Below are 17925 nucleotides of genomic sequence, written 5' to 3' on the forward strand. Positions count from 1 at the left end.
AAAAAAAAAAAAAAAAAAAAAAAAAAAAAAAAAAAAAAAAAAAAACCTCTGAGATCTCTGACTCTAAAACCCCATATTCCCAGCAACATTGGAGTACGTCTCAAATATATTTGAAGGTCAAGTTTAAGAATATGCTAACGGGCAAAGATGACAGTTAAAAGCTTAAGTAGCTGTGGGAGTCCAAAATTTATCCTTGATGGAGACACAGGAAACCGAAATTGCAGGAAGGAGGAAAGCTGTATTTATAGGCCAAGGGAGGGAATTGACAGGCCGTAATTGAATCTCCTGTGTCTGGTTCTCAAATCCCAGTCATATTCTCTGGGACCATGGACCCCACAGAGCCTGAGACCTTGTGGGCTTCAGGGTCTTCATATTTCTCTTAATAGTGGAAATGCTTGAGTCTTTACAGTAAAGATACTGGGAAGTTTCTGTGTGCATTTCAGAGTTAAAGTTAGGACAGCTCTCTTACTGTCCTCTTCCAAACTTCTTTGAGACTTATATACATACATACAGTTTCTTCTAGAGATGGCACAGAGTTACAGAGGGACAGCCCCTAATCCAACATTCTTCAAAACAGAGGATTGAAATTTCAGCCAGCATTTAAAAGTTTGATTCTTTTTTGAGTGTTGTTAACAGGGCTAAATAGTAAATGCCCCCATATAAGGAAAATATCCTCAGAACTTTAAAATAATAGCTATTGACATGGAGAGAATATTTTAGACACTGTACCCTTCATCTAATGTTCAAGAAGCAGTAAAGGCAAACTATAAACTGTAACTCAAACTTAAGTTATTATTTTTAACTTGACGAAACAAAAGGCAGGTTGATTTTTCTGTGACTAGAAAACAAACTTTTATCTTATACCTTTACTTTTAAACTCCTAACAGCAGCTGATACTTTTCACAGTTCAGTGTTTCTGTACTCATATGCCTGTGACCCTTTAAAATAATATAAAAATCGGCCAGGCGTGGTGGCTCACGCCTGTAATCCAAGCACTTTGGAGGCCAAGGTGGGCGGATCACCTGAGGTCGGGAGTTCAAGACCAGCCTAACCAACATGGTGAAACCCCGTCTTTATAAAATAAAATAAAATAATATAAAAATCTAATGCTTGCCTTGAGATTATGTATAGGGAGTATACCAATATACTCCCTAATGAAAAATCACTTGTATATAGAAGATAGTCCTCACCAGCTAAGAAGATTTTTGTTTACCTTCTCTAGTTTGTATTTTGAAAATAATATTTTACATTCTCTGAACACAAAGTTATGCTATTAAACATGGTTTTTAAAAATATACATCCATGGCCGGGCATGGTGGCTCACGCCTGTAATCCAAACACTTTGGAGGCCAAGGCAGGTGGATCACCTGAAGTCCGGAGTTCAAGACCAGCCTGATCAAACATGGTGAAAACCCTGTCTTTAAAAAATAAAAAAATAAATATATACATCCAGACTGAGCACAGTGGCTCATGCCTATAATCCCAGCACTTTGGGAGGCCAAATCAGGTTGATCATGAGGTGAGGAGTTGGAGACCAGCCTGGTCAACAGGGTAAAACTTTGTCTCTACTAAAAATACAAAAATTTAGCAGGGCATGGTGGTGGGCACCTGTTATCCCAGCTTTTTGGGAGGTTGAGGCAGGAGAATCACTTGAACCTGGTAGGCGGGGGTTGCAGTGAGCTGAGATTGCACCGTTGCACTCCAGCCTGGGCAACAAGAGGAAAACTCTGTCTATAAATAAATAAATAAACAAACACATCCCTCTTCCTCACTAGAGAAAATTTCATCTATCCTTTTCGCATGTTCCCACTTGTTCCCACTGTCACTAAGAATGACTGTTACAAGTGGTATGCTTCTAATATTGCTGTTTTGGTCTCTGTTGACCCTGAATAATGAAATAATTTTTTAACTGCCTTTTGGCTTTCATATGAAGTTTCCATTAGTTCAGCATCTTTTTTGTGTCTAAAAGTTGAGGAGTTCCCTGAGTAGCAGTTCTGATCATCTCTGATTCGTTACTCAGGAAAAGCGGAATAACTTCCAGATTCACTTGCATTTCTAATAGGAACCATACCACATAGATATTGATGAGAATTTGAAAACTCAGTCTCTTTTCACATACCATGAAACAACCCTAATATAAGATGCTGGGTTCATACAATTAGTAGTAAAACTTTCTTTTGATAGTAATTTTCCAACATTAAAAATATATGTTCTTCTGAGTCTTTGTAGTTAAAGGAAAAATTCTGAGCTCCAAATACATTAGACACTTGTGGCTCTTGATTTTTAATCACTATGTATATTATTGGGTCTAACGTTTATAAATTCTATAAAATTGGGAACTACTCAATTTAGATGGTTTAGCATTTTAAAATTATCCTAAAAGTAAGAGCCAGGTAATCTTTGGTCAATATTCTCAAATTATTATTTGCTAATTTAAAATTGTTTCGGTACAGGATATATTTAAAGGAAACAAATACTAAAGGATGTCCAAATTGTAGTGCTTATCTGATATTTATTTATTGAATAAATCTTGAAGTGGGTCATCAACTGAACCCTGGGAATCTTTTAATTAGGCAGATTTTCATTGAATTGGCATTTGTTATAATAAGATTTGACCTGCATTTATAAACCAAGATCAGTAGCATTTTCCTATTTAATCTGGATTGCTGTTCCTTCAGTTCTAACATCTCAATTTAAAACAAAGACAGAAAACAAACAAATACAAAGATTATACATAATATTTTTCACTCAGCCATTAATGTACATAAAGAGAACATTTAATCAATTGTCTGTTTTTTTTTTTTTTTTTTTTTTTTTTAGACGGGAATTTCACTCTTGTTACCCAGGCTGGAGTGCAATGGCGCGATCTCGGCTCACCGCAACCTCCGCCTCCTGGGTTCAGGCAATTCTCCTGCCTCAGCCTCCTGAGTAGCTGGGATTACAGGCACGTGCCACCATGCCCAGCTCATTTTTTGTATTTTTTAGTAGAGACGGGGTTTCACCGCGTTGACCAGGATGGTCTCAATCTCTTGACCTCGTGATCCACCCCCCTCGGCCTCCCAAAGTGCTGGGACTACAGGCGTGAGCCACCGCGCCCAGCCTTAGCTTTGTTTTATAACCAGTCCTACAAACTAATTAGGGCACATTTGTTAAATAATTGGATGATAAAGTGTTGTTGGCTTCCTAAGAGCTTGTCTACATAGTGACTTTGGTTAGCAGGCCAGAAGCATTCTGCCTCTTTGCCTTCCAGACTCTCAGTGTTGTTAATTATTTTTTGCATGTGCTTTGTGCCCTCCTCGGACAAGCACCAAGCAGTTCTTTAGTATATTATCATATCCCCTGTACATCCAACACTACATCTGAGGCACTACCAATCTGGAATCCATTTTTACTTCACTTTATAATCCATTGTCATGGAATGAGAAACACTTGGATGAACAATGCTAATTAAGAGTACAATCTGTTAACCATTTTTTTCTGCCTAATTAAAACCACTAGTGTATTCGTTTTTGGGGTTTCATATTCCACTCAAGGAAAATCAATAGCAGTAACTGTTCAGCCCAAGGAATCGTCCTAGAACAGTAAAACCTGTGGCAATAAAAGTAGCTTTCCCATTTGGAGCCTTACATTAATTCTAAGTAGAGACTGGCCTAGTTAATTCATGTCCTACGTAGAGCTGAAGGATATGGCACCTGAAGTCTTAGTTTGTTGACCAGAGAGACTGAGAGCTTCAAAGGCATCAGCTCCTTTCCTGCAAGCGATGTCCTGCCCTTCTACTCTAATTTTATTTTCATGATAAATATGTATCAAAGCCACCTGTCCTATTTTGAATCCTCCCACAACATTTTATGAGCACCTTCTTTGTAGTAGGCTTTATATTGGACACTGGAATTCATAAATGAAAGACACATTTCCTGCCCTCAAAGAATTGGCAGTCTAATTGTGGAGATAAAGAAAATCAAGAATTGAGACACCAGGGAGGTGAATTTTCTGATAAAGACATAGGTTCAGGGTGTTTTAGATCAGCCAGTGGTTAATACATTAGCCTGATGTTTGGAGAACAATAGAAGCTAGATGGACAAAGAAGGAGGAAACAGTACATCACAACGGTAGAAAAAGAACATGAGAATATAATGGCGTTATTCTGACAGATGCATATTGGTGTGGCTAGAATGAATGATATATTTAGAAGTGTAATAAGAAATGAGGCAGGAGGCTTAGCAAACCCAGGTCATGTGAGGCTTAGTATATAATTTTGAGGATTTGGGGAATTATCCTGTGGATAAAGAATAAAGGAATGAAGATTTGAAGTAAAGTTGCTGTGCTCGGAATTGCATATTAGAGAAATAACTTTGGCAGCTGTGGAAGCTGGATTGGGAGGGAGGGTCAGGACACGATCAGGTCATTGGCCCTTGATTGCAGTATTCTGGGTGAGAAATGTTACGGGCCTGGGAAGAGATATTTTTTCTGGGAAGTACAGAGAAGCATTCGGTTGTTTAGAAGATAGAATTGACAAGACGTGGACTAATAGAATAGAGGTAAGGATGAGCCTGAGAGAGGGCAGAGTCAGGTGTGACTACCAGGTATCTAGTTTAGGTGACTGGGTAGAAAATGGTATGATAAGGGCCAGATGCAGGGGCTCACATCTGTAATTCCAGCACTTTGGGAGGCAGAGGTGGGAGGATTGCTTGAGCCCAGGAGTTTGATACCAGCCTGGGCAATGGAGTAACACCTGTCTCTTCAAAAAATTGTAAAACTAGCCAGGTATTGTGGCACAGGCCTATACTCTTAGCTACTTGGGAGGCTGAAGCGGGAGGATAGCTTGAGCTCAAGAGGTCGAGGTTTCAGTGAGCCATGACTACACCACAGCTCTCCAGCCTGTGTGACAGAATGAGACCCTGTCTCAAAAAAAAAATAATAATAATAATAGTATGACAAAATTGATTTGGGAAACACAGGAGGCTAAAGGCTGTTGAGTGAGGAAATGGTTTCACTTTTGGAAAACCATTGTTGGAAAACCATTCAACCATATGTTGAATTAGAGGTACTTTCAGACATTCACATAGTGATTTCCAGAAAGTAGTTGGTCTGACACTTAGGAGAAAATCATGAGCTAAAAATGCTGATATTTACGTTTGAAGCCATAAGAGTGGTGAGCTTGTCTAAGAAGTAGATGTAGCATAAGGAAGCGCTGAGGGTATAAACCTTGAGAGAATTAACCACAAGCAGATAAGAGGTTCTGTTTCTAATGGCTCTTTCCTATTCCATCACCACTGAAATCACATGCAGGAAGACAGCAGGTCTTGTATCTGGTTTCTTTGTTGAGAGGCATTGTGGTCAAACTTATGTTACCGTGATAAGTTTCAGTTCTCAAAAGATCCAGAAATTTAGTTAATGGTCAATTGGTTATGAGTTTTATGTTGGGTTCTAGTTTTGTTTTCAGTACACAACTAGCTGTGTGACAAGGTAGTATTTTTTAAAGTTTGGAAAAGTTCCCAGACTATTCAGCGTTGGTTTTTAATTTCTTTTCTTAATCTGATAATATTTGGGTGAGCTGGCAATTCATTACAGTAAGAAGACCACAGGGAAACAATCAGAGTTGGCTTCCATCAGCTTTTTATTACTCGTAAGCTTCTTTTTTATTCTGTTATTGACTTGGTTATCATGCAGTGGGTGATGGTTATCCACAACTGGGATGTCAGTTCTCATAACAGCTCCAAAACCCAAGAGCCCTTTTTGGTTACACAGCATGCAGAGAGTTCTACCAATGGACATGATGAGGTAAAGATTCCAAAAGCATGTCTGGACTTCAGCCTCTTCATAGTTCATTGTGAAAGCAACATTTTCTTATAGGAGTTGCATGTAAAATTGCAAGTGGCTATTTTAGAAGTTGTATGAAAAGTTAAATATTCTAGATTTAAATAAAATTGTAAAATAGATGAGACTATATTATAGCATTTTCAAAAATGTTTCGCATTGATTTCCAAAATCAACTTTACATGGTTGGTTGTCTTAGAGGACATACATCCATCCAGACAGTAAAATAATGACCTTACATGTGTGTAGATTAGAAAGGGAAGTGGGAATTAGCCTGGATAATCAAAATCTACAAATAATCAAAACCCTTTACTTGAGTGCTGAGGAATTTATTTGAGCTTATTCCTCTTGCAGCCAACAAGAACTGGGAGAACCAAAAGACCAAAGTGGGACAAGAGAGAAAATAGAAAAAAAGCAAGGAAAACTGTAGTAATATCAATAGCTAACATTTATTGAACATTTACTCTATGTCAGTGCTGTACCAGACACTTACATTTGTTGTCTCACTTAATACATTCGATAACTGTAAACACCAAGTACCATTATCTCACTTTAATGACAAGGACACTGAGACAGAGAAGTTAAGTAATCATGTAAGATCGCATAACTTAGTAAATGCTGGAGCCAGCAGTCTGGATCAAGAGCCTCAGTGTTAACCAGTAAGATGTGTAGGCGTTCCAGTGGAACTACTGTCTCTTCATTCAATAGCTCCTAAATTATTACCAGTATCCCTGACTACTAAATCTGACTTGGAAAGAGAGATGGTGACAACAAAAGCTATCTTAAAGAAGGAAAAATGTAACAGAATAACAGGAACAGATAAACCTAGATTAGTAAAAAGTCAGAATTTTTTTTTTTTTCTTGAGACAGTGTCTCACTCTGTCACCAAGACTGGAATGAAGTATCACCACCACAGCTCACTGCAACTTTGAACTCCTGGCCTCAAGCAATTCTCTTGCTTCAGCCTCCCTAATAGCTGGGACTACAGGTGTGCTGGGGCCTCACTAACCTGTTGACAAAGCTGGTCTCAAACTCCCGAGCTCAAGTGATCCTCCTGCCTCAGCCTCCGAAGGTGCTGGACTTACAGGTATGAGCCACTGTGCCCAGCCAAAGTCAGAATTTTACATCATTTTTAAATAGGTGTAGTGGTGCATGCCTGTAGTCCCAGCTACTCAGAAGGCTGAGGCAGAAGGATCACTTTGAACCCAGGAAGTTGAGGTTGCAGTGAGCCATGATCATGCCAGTACACTTAGTGAGTCTTTCTCTCTCATTCCTATATCATATATAAAATGATGTATATGTATCATTTTAGTACTTATAAGTATCTATGATAAAACTCAGGACCTGTTAAATTATAACAAGTTCTGAATTAGTAGGGCCTGAATTACTGAGGTTTTTCTCATCTGAGGAGACCCTTCCCTGCCAAAACCAAGAAAATAAACTACAAAAGCATCCCCTGTTCCAAAGTCTACATTTTAAAATACCTGTTCTTCTCTGGGAAATCCTAAGAACTTTGTGCATCTGAAGACTCAAGTTCCCTGTTGGGGGTATGAAAGTGGAAGAATCAAAGAAAGCTTCGGTTCTTTATCCTTCTCAACTTTGTCTTTCAAGGCAGAGTAGCACTTTGAGATAACTGTGGCTCTCGCAAGGCCCCAACTTATGTAAGATTACTTACAAGTCACACATAACAGTGTCATTTTTCTTGACCACCCAGTTTCAAACTTCAGGCTGATGTATCCACTAGGCTTGTTCCTTCCATTATTGCCTTGGCAAAAATGTCTAGTCAGTATTGGTCTCTCTCTTTCCTAACTACCCCTTTTTATTTACTGTATGTACTAGAAGATCTAACATTTGATTCTATTCAATCAATTACTTTCTTGCATTACTCTCTAATTGTTTTATGGGTGTGCTTATCTTTCCTCTTCAAAGAAGAGCTCTTTGAGATCAAAGAACCATGTCTTATATTCTGTAATTGTCCATTTTATTCCTCTAAGTACTACTTATAAGGCTGGGCACACACAGGTACTTAATGTAAATGCATAGAATGAATGCTGCTGCCTGAGATTTGATCTCTCAGCTCCTATCCCATTTAGCCATCTGGAAAGGATTCAGAGGCCACACATTTGAGAATCTTACTTCTAATATGAAGGCTAACCATAAGTCTGCCCAAGTTAATTCAGATTCCTGTTTATTGCAATTTGCTAGTATATCTGTCGCTCTAAAATATGTGAGTTAATATTTTGGCTTTTGTGAGAATCGAAAGAGAAAAAGCCAAGAACAAAGAAAGACTCTGACCTTCTGAGGAATCTGCTCAGAAATAAAAAGTTCTACCTTATGTTACTTAGGTCCCAAGTATTAATATTTATTTTCTCATGAAATGTGAGCTCTGGATAGCCTCACTAATTCCTTTGCAAAAGTTTTGGTTCACAGCCTAGTCCAAATAAAATTAAAATGACTGCTACCCAAACAGGCTGCTGGGGGATGACATTTAACATATGAAAAAACCTATCTCTTCTCAGGCTTCATGGAAAACTTACTTCCTAAAGAGGTATAATGGTGGTCAGTAACATCATCTATTGAAGAGCCTTGACAGACTAGTGGGGAGAGACCTGGAATCTCATTAGAGAAATGGAGTGAAACTCAAACAGGGGGATTAAGGCCTAAGTAAGGATTTTTAAAATTTATGATATGCTGTATGCTGTATTATTAGACTCTTTTTGGGGGGACTGATCAGGCTTCTTTTCTCATGTGTTGATGAGGCTGTTTTTTTTTTTTTTAATCATCTGAATGTATTTCATAGTTTCAGATGGCTGCACACATCTGTGTGAACCTAAAACTCCAAGCCATGAGAAAAGTAAAAATAGATACTAAATGTGAGAAATGTGACCCACGTGCTAAAGCCACACGAGCTTTAGAGCTCCTCATTCCCCTGTTGGTCATTTTCATCACATGTGGTACACAGCATGTGAAAGGCTAGATGGAGAGTATGCCTGAGCCTGCAAATGCATTTATGAATCACAAGAGTTTATGAATTATAAAATGGCTTGCCTTACATATTTTATGGAGGCCTTAGTATATCCATATATTTCCTTCCATAATGTGACTTCCCAAAAGATCCAGAAATTCTTCAGAAGCTGGGAATATCCACAAAGGGGAGGTACAGGCCTGCATAGAAATGCTAAGAGCTTTAAAATTCTAATAATATTAGGTGGCACAATAGAGACAACAAAAGATGAGTCTGTTTCTATCATGTAATGAATTTAATGGTTTTTCTTTTAAAATATAGTGAAGTATACTGCAGTATGTGAGATGACATTACATGATATCATTTTTACATGCCTTAAATTGATAGGGTAGTCACAATCTGCCATATGAGATTTTTCAGAAATATTTATAAAATGAACTGAATGTAAGTACTATATTTGATTATACTTAACTGTTTTTGTTCTGTATATATTAAGTAGTTCTGTATGTATTGAGTAGTTGTATATCAAGACTTATGATGAAGACATATGTGATTTAATACCTGCTTTGAAAAGCTAATTTTTCCTTGGAAGTATGCTCTTTTACACATACGTATACCAGGTCACATGGATGCCTGTTTTTTTCCCTGCGTAAGACAGTGCTTTTGGTACTGCTCTGATTCTGAATGTATGTAATCACCCAGTGCATCTGAGAGGTCATGTACTGTGGATGTTTCTTTTAGGATGTTACAGAAAAATTAGACCTTTTTTTTTTTTTTTTAAGGGGGATCCTTGTGATAGTTGGAATTTCTAAAATGCCTCCCCAAAATGTCCTCACCTAATCTCTAGACCCCACGTGTATGACAAGATAGCTCTCCCATGATTGTTATGTTACATAGCACAGTTGACCTTAAATTAGGGAGGTTTTTTCTGGGTGGGCCTGAGCTAATCACATGAGTCTGTAAAGGCCTAGAGCCTTCTCAGCAGATGATGGAAGGGGAAGCCAGAGAAATGTGAAGTGTGAAAAGAACTCAGTGCTTCATTGCTGGTTTGAAAACCAGAGGGGCTGTGTGAAAAGGAATATAGGAGCTTCTACAAGCAGTAAGCAGCCACCACCCTGCAAGGCAGTGGGTACCTGAAACCACATAGGACTAGATTTCTGCCAACAGCCTGGATGATCTTGAAGCAGATCTTTCCTCAGATACTCCTGATAAAAGCCAGCAGCAGACTCCTTGATTTTAGACCACTGAGAACTTGAGGTAGGAACCTAGCAGAGCTGTGCAGACTTTTGACCTACAAAACTGTGAGATAATAAATGGATTTTCAAGCCACTAAATTTTGTTTTGGCAGCAATAGAAAACAATGAAATTGGCGGGTGCAGTGGCTCACGCCTGTAATCCTAGCACTTTGGGAGGCCAAGGTGGGTGGATCACCTGAGGTCAGGAGTTCAAGACCAGCCCGGCCATCATGGTGAAACCCCATCTTTTATTTAAAAAAAAAAAAAAAAAAAAAAAAATGCCGGGCGCGGTGGTACTCAGGAGGCTGAGGTGGGAGGATCGCTTGAGCCCAGGAGTTCTGGGCTGCAGTGCGCTATGCTGATTGGGTGTCTGCACGAAGTTCGGCATCAATATGGTGACCTCCCGGGAGTGGGGGCCCACCAGGTTGCCTAAGGAGGGGTGAACCGGCTCAGGTGGGAAATGGAGCACGTCAAAACTCCCGTGCTGATCAGTAGTGGGATCACACCAGTGAATAGCCACTGCACTCCAGCCTGGGCAACATAGTGAGACCTAACAATGAAATTAAAAATTTGATATTAAGGAAATATTAATTTTTAAATACAAAAATACCAGCATAGGCCTTATTGTCATTGTCTCCTACTGTCACATCTTTGCAAAAATCTTGGAAATTCTTGTTCTACCCTCACATTTATTTCCAGGTTGTTCAGGATCCCCATATAAATTACTGGAACAATGCAGGCTCCACTTTAAAGTCAGAGACTGGTAGACTCTCTTAATTTCAAGCTTCCTAAGAATCTCGTCTGTTTAAATTGTGAAGAGTTCGCTTAAGATAGAAGGCTGGGGCTAGGCATGGAGGCTCACGGCTGTAATCACAGCACTTTGGGAGGCCGAGGTGGGCGGATCATGAGGTCAAGAGATTGAGACTATCCTGGCCAACGAGGTAAAACCCGTCTCTACTAAAATACAAAAATAAGCTAGGTATGGTGGTGTGCACCTGTAGTCCCATCTAGTCAGGAGGCTGAGGCAAGGGGAATCGCTTGAGCCTGGGAGGCAGAGATTGCAGTGAGCCGAGATCGTGCCACTGCACTCCTGCCTAAGCGACAGAACAAGACTCTGTCTAAAAAAAAAATAGGCTGGAAAACTTTTGTCTTTCTTGGACATATAAAACCAGAATGACTCTTAAACTCAAAAGTTACAAAATTATACTATTTTGCAATTAACTCAGACCATCATGAGGTTTGTAGTACCTCTGAAAATTTGAAGGGTCCTTGCTGCAGCCACACTCACATTATTGGCATATTCATCATCAGTCAATATTCTGAGAGCACTGAAGGGAAAGAAAATGGTTTCTGTAGGCCATCCCAGAATAGCTCAAATTGTTTCTCCTGGCTCAGCTAGTACACAAGAACATAATATAAAATGTTCCTTCTGCTTAGTCCCTCATCGGGGAAAATGTAAATAGAAGTTTTTTCCCATTGCTGTGGGGTCAAGCCATGACTCCAAAAGGAACATGAGTTAAACCAGTTTCAGCCTTGGCAGCAGACATGTGACTTGGTCTCATTCCTTTCCCTTGGGCCCAGCTTTCCTGAGCCACAATTTTATTTTAAACTTGGTAGAAGGAATTTGGTTTTAATTATGTGCCTTCCTGAACTCCTGATAACTTTCAAGTTAAAGCTTTTGTAGGGATTTTTCTAAGCCAGTCTCTGATGTTTTGAGGGACCTACACATTTCACAAATCAAAACCAGTCCGGTTTCTGTCCCTTTCTAGGATTGCCATCTGAATTAATGGTGATCTTCATTCTGTTCTTTTATTAGAAACAGGCCCAAGCAATGAGATTATTATGGGAGAATTTCAAGAGGTATGAAAGGAAGAAGCCTGCTTCTTAGTTTTGGGACATTTTTTAAACTGTGGTCTATCCAGCTAATCATTCTTTTTACCTCTACTCTCTGTGTTCATACTGGTTTCCGAGCAGCTTTTAGACTCTTTTCCTCCAGAGTCTCATGCACATTATCTATTGCCCCCAATGGGGCCATAAAAGCTGTGAAAGTAATTCTTTCTTTGAACAGTTTCTATCTAGTTCAGACACACCAGAGAGTCTCATTTTAGTTGCCATCATTTGTCTTCAATAGAAGGTAGAGCAAAACAATCTTTAACAAAAGCATTTGTAGAAGTTCTAAGACTTCCAGATTGGCGCATACAACATAATAAATTTGTAAATTAACCTATCAATTGGATAAAAGATGCCTTTTCTAAAATATATCATCATGTGCAGATAAGCTATTCAGACTCTACTTACAGAGTAGAATAACTTGTTTTTGAGAGAGAGGGAATGTACAGAGGTGAGAGGATGGAAGGATGGGACCATTCCCAGGGCACAGACATTCCACATTCCTAGCCTCTGAAGGATCATCGATTTGGCTGGAGTCCCTAAGCCCTGTGTTCTAGGACTTCCCCTTATTTGCTGCCCACTTGGCTGACCTCTTCTCTGGGAGAAGCTTCCGTGTTCTTTCCCTACCCTGTGTTCTGCTCGTCTCTTCTGATGTCACTTCCTGGCTCACTATTCCCCTGAGATCATTTAGGCAAAACTCTCACTTTGTCCTACCTCCTGCTCCCTAGATTTACTCAGTAGTCTCCCTGCAGGGTTGGCAGTCATGTCAGCCTAACAGTTGATTTGATCTGTGCTTAGTTTGAATGACAGCAGGATGAAGAGGAAAAATTAAAGCTAAATCTTCTGTATCAATCCAGCCACTCTGCCTCTTTACCTAGGAAACTCCGACTTCTCTTTCCCTAAATCCAACTTGTGTTTTTTCATCAAAGCCCAGATTATTCAGGGTATCAAGAAGCCAAGCAAAACAATAGTTTCTAGAGGTATTCCACCAGTGAAAATTAGGAAGTGTGATCTATAAACCTAGGCCATTTTATCAGAATTGGGGGAATTAAACATTAAACCCTATATACTTTTAAGCTATCTTGCCTTACTCTTTTTAGGCTAGAAACCTGAAAGGAAACCATTTCTGTTACAGTGAGAGGAAGTCACCCTTAGTCCAGTTTTCTTCCTTAATAATATTGTTTGTATCAAGGTAACTGTGTTACCTCTACTGCATCCACATCTCGCTAATCTCTGAGGTTTTAGGAGATTTATACGCTCTCCTGTAATTGGTAGGGTTGACTTTCCCAGAATATTGCTAAGGCTAGACCCTGAAGACAATAATATTTGAAAACAACAGCAGTAACAACAAGGATTCCACGTAGCTCCAAAAATCAGGTAAAAGCTGGAGGGAATGTTAGAGGAAAGATCGAGGATTAACTTGCAAACTCTGTTTTCTCTGATATCTGGATCTAGGTAAATTGTCTACCACCTTGTCTGCTGGATCACTCATCACCTACACATTTTATAAAAGGTTACCCAAAAAGAAATTTTTAACCAGGAATCTTAACAAGCCTTTAAACGCTAATAAGCAACAGACTCTGGTGTTTGCTTTTAGTTACTCCTAACAAGCAGAAGAGTATCAGTCATCAACTTCCTAGGTAGCTGTAGGGAATACCTCCTTATTCCTACAGTAAGTCTATATGGACAAAAACTGATGTGGCCATCACAAGTGTGAACACCATTATCATTGCCTTCCTCCATGAGCTCTCTTCGGTGAAAAAAATAATTCAGGTCTTTTGAAAACCCTCTGGGATCTGCCTTTTCATATCCAGGAACCCTGTGGGCTTTTTCTGATTGCTGCTTGATAGTGCTAACTATTTTTTCTGTTTTTTAATTTTTAAGTGTTTGTATTTTATGTCAACCTCCTCAGTGAAGTTCATACAGTATACACAGCCATACTCTACAGTCACATGTCTGTCTGAGAACTTTCTTGGCTTAATTGTGCTTCCAGAACATTCTAAATGAAAAGAATTAATTACATGTCATTTAACAAATAAAGTAATGGAAATTATTAGCATTTGATATATAGATAATAGCTAAGATTGATGCTTGGTAAAATCCTAATTTTCCTGTTTTAATGGAAAAAACAAAAAACACTTGTTTCTTCATCATAGAGGCAGCTGCCAGTCTACACAGAAGAATTTAAAGCTAAAGATACAGTAAAATCTTACCCAACAAATATATTTACAAAAAAGAAACTAAAAAAAAAAAAAAATTCAAGTTAGGTTTCACATTTCAAGGAAAAGTCAGCAAATAAGCATGATTTAATTGTCGGAAAGTTAGGCTTCAATCTGTGCACACCATGCAGACATGGGATCACAGTTCAATAGGAAGAAGAAAAAGAAAACCCGAGGGACCAGTTTGATTGTAAATGGGTCATTTTTCCATCCCTAAGAGGGTGTGGAAAGTCCATCTTTGGAGAGAGTGTCAAGAATTCTATTCCCATATGAAGGGTATAATTTGAAGGCCATTCTACCCAGAAGCACTGAGAGAAACTAAATGGCCTTCTAAATTATTGTTTTATTTGGTTGCATGTGGACTCAGTTCCCTTAAACAAAAGTTTGAAGCTTTGTTACCTCATACCTTGTTACTCTAACCAGCATCAATAGCCCATATATATATATATATATATATATATATATATATATTTTTTTTTTTTTTTGGAGACAGTCTCACTCTCTCTCCCAGGCTGGAGTGCAGTGGCGCTATCTCTACTCACTGCAACCTCCACCTCCTGGGCTGAAGCAATTCTCATGCCTAAGCCTCTCAAGTAGCTGGAACTATAGGCATGTGCTACCACACCCAGCTAATTTTTGTATTTTTAGTAGAGACAGGTTTTGCCATGTTGGCCAGGCTAGTCTGGAACTACTGACCTCAAGTGATCTGCCCACCTCAGCCTCCCAAAGTGCTGGTATTACAGGCGTGAGCCACTGCACCTGGCCTAATATAATATTCTTAATATTCTTACATTTAAAAAATGAAAGCAGAGGAATGGTGGGGGGAAGCTGACATTTTAAGAGCCCACTTCCTTGTAGTTATCATAGTTAATTCTTACTGTTACAATAAGTGGTAACTTGCCAAGGTCGCATTGCTAGATGTCAGAGCAGAAATTTGAACTCAGGTCCAGCCAAGGGCAGCACACTTCTCAGAAGCATTAACAATTCAGTTTGTAGCAGGAGCGGCCCCGGGAAACGGATCTCTTGGACACCGAATAGAGGAGGAAGGAATTTATTTCAGCTGGGAGCAAGGTGGCATAGGTGCCTAACAGCCAAGCTCGTCTAACAAAGGGAGGTTCAGCCTTTATATAGGCTTATACTTTAGATGTTACACGTGGAAGAATCTTAGGTTCATAGTTTTAGGACTCACATGTGAAAAGGTTTCTGTTTACAGTTTCAGGAATCACATATGAAACGGTTCTGGTTTACAGTTTTAGGGGACTCACAGGTGAAAAGGTCTCTGTTTACAGTTTCAGGAATCATATATGAAATGGTTCCGGTTTACAGTTTTAGGACTCACATGTGAAAAGGTTTCTGGTTTGATCTTGTTTTAAGTAAAAATAGTGCCTTCTGGAGAGTTTCCCCAAGGCCTAGCCTGTTGTTTTCAGGAAGGAGATTCAGGAGGCGCCAGCTGGCCTGCTCTCTCTTTTATTGAGATGCACAGTGGATGACAGGGGGAGGGAATCCCAGATGCCTGGGTCTCCCTCCTCAAGTTCAGTGAGTGTTTATTGAACACCTGTCGTGTTCTGGCCCTGTAGGTACTAAAAATATAACTAGGAATAAGATGGAATTTTAGAGAAACTTTCCCTCCATAACAGTATGTTTTTGTTTTTGTTTTAAATGTATGTATCTATTCTGGGTCTTTGTTACCAGGAAAAAAAAAAATGTGAGTTTGTATGTGTTTCTCTAATATGATCATCCCAAAACTCGTATCTTTTAGGTTTTCTTAGTTGGAGCCAATGGGTTACCACTGTTATCTCCATAGCACATATTCTCATGTTTTTTCCTACATTGCTTCAGGCAAACTTGTTAATTATGTTCACAGTGCTCTCCTGGTTCTGTGGTGAAACTTGGTCTGCTTCTTCCTCAGTGCCTCCTCTACAGGGCTCTGCACAGAGTGGGTTCTTAAATACAATAGATGCTTTGCATTTGCTGGTGTGGAGTTCAGTCTCAATTATTCACAAGTATTTGACATGTCGCAGTAACTAGTTTTCCTGGACTATGAATTTTAATTCACCTAGATGCCAGGTCTTCTCACAAAGCTGATGAGTGACTTAACCCATAGCCCAGAATCTCAACTTCACTTGCATACTTTTTTTTTTGAGACAAAGCCTCACTCTGTCACCCAGACTGGAGTGCAGTGGCTTGAACACAGCTCACTGCAGCCTCAACCTCTTGTGCTCAAGTGATCCTCCTGCCTCAGCTTTCAATGTAGCAAGGATCACAGGTGCACACCACCATGCCCAGCTAACTTTTTAAAAATTATTTTGTAGAGATGGGGTTTTACCACGTTGCCCAGACTGGTCTTGAAGTCCTGGGCTCAAGTGATCCTCCTGCCTCAGCCCACCAAAGCCCTGGGATTACAGGCGTGAGCCACTGCACCCAGCCCAATATATGTTAGTTCTTGAGAGGTGATTAAAATTTAGTTTCTTTTTTGAAAAAAGGTATCAAGAAAAAAAACTTTAAAGTTGAGAAAGTAGGCTTTGATAGTGTGGGGTATACATATGAGTGCCACTGGCGATTAGGTATATAAATGTGGGACAAGAAAAATTCCTGGAATTGTACTGAATTTTAGATTTCCGACTTTCAGTATTCTCAACTCTATGTATGAGAATATACCATATACTTAATGAGTCTTAATGATTCTCCCACCTCAAATAGAGGCATGTCTCCATGTTAAAAAACAAAACAAAAAAACTTTCATTTAGTACAGTGGTATTTATCCAGGGCTGTACAGCAGAATCACTGGGGTACTTTTTAAAAATACATATAGGAAGGCTGCATTCTAGACCTACTGAAACAGAATCTCCAGTATTGAGGCTTTTGCAAAAGTGTGCGAGATTATTCTGATGAGTACAATCCCTAATTTAAAGAGAGATTGCATTAAGAAATGCCATCTTTTATCAAGGTGACTCTGTTCAGTCCTCTTTAGTCAGATGTGCTGTCACTGTATACTTCTCCTGGACAGCTGTAGGGTGTGGTGTATTGGGTTGTCCTGCTGTGTTGTTTGACAAACCAGTGGCTTCCAGGGACTGTTTAATGCAAAGCAGTGTCATTAAGCAACTCCTCAAAAGTTCAAGGATTCATTATCCATTTTGTAGATTACTGGACCTTTATTTCCTCTTCCTCCTCTTGTCTGTCTTGAAGATTTTAACAATTCAAAAAAAAATAATTAAATGGATTTAAATCAATTGAATTTTTATTTGCCAGAGTTCTTAAAAAAAAAAAAAAAAAGAATGAAGGGATAGGAGGGTAAAGTTCATCTACAGTAAAAACAAATATCAAACACAGACATAAGCACTTTTTGTTGTTTGATTTGTTTACAATGACCAAGCTTACCGGCTGTATCTATAAAACTCCTTTCTTTTGAGACCTCAGAGTACTTTCTTTTTACCAGCATCCTAGGGACTAGGATGGGACTTTCTCCCCTCTCCCTTACTCTTCTACTTTCACTAGCAACCTGGGAGAAACTGAGGAAGTCTCTTGAGTTTTAATATTTGTAGTTGCAGTATTCACTCAGGGCAAGGTTGGGAGTTTGTGAACTGAAGGAAATTAATAGAATGAATTTTGAGATCCAGAGAGGCCAAATGTCACATAGAAAGTCAGTGAGTCCCTCCTAGAACAAAAGCCTGGCTGGTTAGTTGGGAGGGGGAGGAGAGGGAAGAAATTTTTAATCATTTTACATTTTACTAACTTCCAGTTTAAAACAATGCTGGCCCTAATGCCTCAAATCTAGTAAGTCATGGCATACAAAGAAGTG

General features: G+C 39.2%; 1 protein-coding gene across 2 annotated transcripts in view; it reads left to right on the forward strand.

Annotated features, from left to right (window-relative positions):
• Positions 1-17925, forward strand: part of LOC108301984 (protein phosphatase 1 regulatory subunit 12B) — a 165077-nt gene that overhangs the window by 142150 nt on the left and 5002 nt on the right. The gene's annotated exons all lie outside the window — the stretch shown is intronic.

This window comes from Cebus imitator, unplaced genomic scaffold, assembly GCF_001604975.1.
Source record: "Cebus imitator isolate Cc_AM_T3 unplaced genomic scaffold, Cebus_imitator-1.0 Scaffold38, whole genome shotgun sequence".
In the NCBI taxonomy this organism is placed as follows: Eukaryota; Metazoa; Chordata; class Mammalia; order Primates; family Cebidae; genus Cebus; species Cebus imitator.